The following is a 2,808-nucleotide window of genomic DNA, read 5'->3' as shown; positions in this document are numbered from 1 at the left end:
GCCTTCACTTCCGGTTCCCCTGCCACTCAGACAGAGGGATCCCGGAAGTCCCGCCTCCAGTCTGCCCGGTTTTTTCCTGGCTTCTTGCTCCCCACTTTCACTCTCTGCTGGAGCTCGCGGCTTAAATCCTGGTGTCCTGCCACGCCCCGCGACGCTCCAAGCTTTGTTCTCCGTCCGGCCCTCTTTTTTGCATATAGCCTGCATAACTCGGATGGTCCTTGATCTTTTCTCCGACGGCATCTCTCAACCCTCACTAATGTCACCGCAAAGTGGAAATGCCATTCGGGACATTGTAGCGCGTGACCTCACACTGACGCCATTCCCTTTCTACCCAGCCAACTGTCTTCCTTCTCTACCCCGTGGAATAAACCAGATTACGGAAAGAGGGAAGGAAACAGGCCCCCAAGGTTAATGAGACAGTCCCTTGGTGTATGAGTGGAATTTCTGTAACTGTAAGAATGTACGGATTTTGGGTGACCGCCCCTTAAGGTGATATATCAGGAGGATTGCGAACCAGTGTCTTTCCCTTAAAGGTCCATCCAGTTTAAAAGGAAGTCGCTATGGGTCGGAGTCGACTCAACAGCACTTGACAACAACAATACATATATAAAGTGAATCTTGAAAAGATTGTGTGTGCTAAATTTGGGTCGGAACCGACTCGATGGCACTTAACAACAACAACAACAACAACAAAGAAAAAACAAAACATTGCCATTGAGTCGATTTTGACCCATTGCTATCCTGTATGAGAGGAGGGAAAAACGCAGGTTTACAGTATGGAACGCTTGGTGGTGCAGGGCGGAGAATGGGCCCTTTAAGAATGGAGAGACTGATTCAGACCTTTCCAGGGGAATAGGTAGAACCTTCCAGAGCTCTAAAACTGGATCAGGGGATTTTGATTTTGCTGACAAAACTTGACAAGACTACTATAAAATCTTGGAAACCTAAGGTTTAAAGATATATCACATTCTTTTTCAGGCCACCTATGTTGTCAAATGATACTAAATGTGTATTTTCTCAGGCATATATAATCCAAAATAATTTTGTCTTCATATAAAATGATTTTACATTGCTAAGTGTGGCACTGTAGGATAATCACTTGACCACAAGGTTGGTTTGAACTGCAATGTTGGTGGTTCAAATTCACCAGTTGCTCCTCAGAAACCCTATATAGGGTTGCTATGGGTCAGAACCTACTTGACAATATTTAACAACAACAACAGTTTACCTTGGAATTCTCTTGTAGATATTTACACAATATATTACACATCTGTAGGAGCTCCATAAACGTTTCATTGAAAAGAATTTGGGAAATTCAACTGATGGTATAAAGATGCAACCAAGAAATAACACTCACAACTGAAGAGAAACTGAATTATTCACCAGGGATGGTGATGGTGGTTATGTGCCATGGAGTCGGAACCGACTCATAGTGACCCTGTACGGGGTTTCCAAGGCTGTAAATCTTTATGGAAGCAGATAGCCTCATCTTTCTCCCGCGGAACAGCTGATAGTTTCAAACTACTGACCTTAAGGTTTGCAGCCTGATTTGTAATCACTACACTACCAGAGCTCCTTATTAGAGCCACAGAATTCTGCACTTACCCAATTTTAACACTCAACACACTTTAATATAATTACTTGTTTAATACACTGTCTTTCCAGCTATGTACTAAGAGCTGCAAGAGAGCAGGGACTTTATTCTGTGGATTTCCAACACTCACAAAGTGAAGTTTGATCCATGTTGTTGTTATGTGTCTTCAAGTTGGTTCGGCCTCACAGTCACCCTGTATAGGTTTTCCAAGGAATAACTGGTGGGTTTGAACCACCAATCTTGCAGTCAGCAGTCCAGTGTATATTTTACACCAGTGTTCACAGTGTTGTTGTTAAATGCTGTGGAGTCGGGTCCGACTCAAAGCAACCCTGTATAGGGTTTCTGAGACACTAATTTAATACTGTTGAATGGTGATTGAATGGTCAAGAGTTGAATTTATGCTTGTATGGAACCCACCGTCTGTCTTTAGGCTTGCCTTTTTCTTTTTTTTTTTTCCTGAAAACCAAAGACATTATTCATATGTTTAGTGGCATATCCTGACGTCAGTTTACATAAGGCTTTTAGTGTGTGTGTGTGTATTGCATTTTTGTATTCTTCTTAAATTTTTTTATTGTAAATTGAGTGAAGGTTCACAGAGCCAACCATCAGTTCCACATTCAACAAATCATACACCTGCTTCACTACAACAATTGCAATTCCCTTCACGTGCCTTCAGGTAACAGTACTTACTTCTATTCACTTCAACTTCCATACTCCTCCCTGTGTCTCCAGCTATCTTCATCTTTTCTCTGCCAACCCCCTACTACATGTTGCCTGCCCTGTCACCCATGTTAACATGTATTTATCCTCTAGTCCGTGAATAATTTTCACTATTCCTACCAGTAATCATCATAGACTGTTTCCTTTATCAAGAAACCTTTTTTTAACTTTTGACAACATTAGTCTCATACAATGTTTGTGCTTCTGTGATTGACCAATTTCACTCAGCATAATATCCATGTTGTGAGGTGTTTCCACAGATTCAACATTATTCCTCAATGTTGCGTAGTATTCCACTGTATATTTGTACCAAAATTTGTTTAACCAGTCTTCGATTAATTGGCATTTAGACTGTCTCCATCCTTTTGATGTGTCTCTTGTAGACAGTATATTGAAGGATCCTGTTTTATTATCCATTCTGCTACTCTCTTTTTTTTTTTTAAGTGAAAGTTTATAGGGCATATCATCAGTTTTACATTCAACAAATCATACAC

The sequence above is a fragment of the Chrysochloris asiatica genome, unplaced genomic scaffold (assembly GCF_000296735.1).
Source record: "Chrysochloris asiatica unplaced genomic scaffold, ChrAsi1.0 scaffold00008, whole genome shotgun sequence".
Classification (NCBI taxonomy): Eukaryota; Metazoa; Chordata; class Mammalia; order Afrosoricida; family Chrysochloridae; genus Chrysochloris; species Chrysochloris asiatica.
This window is presented reverse-complemented; position numbering follows the sequence as displayed.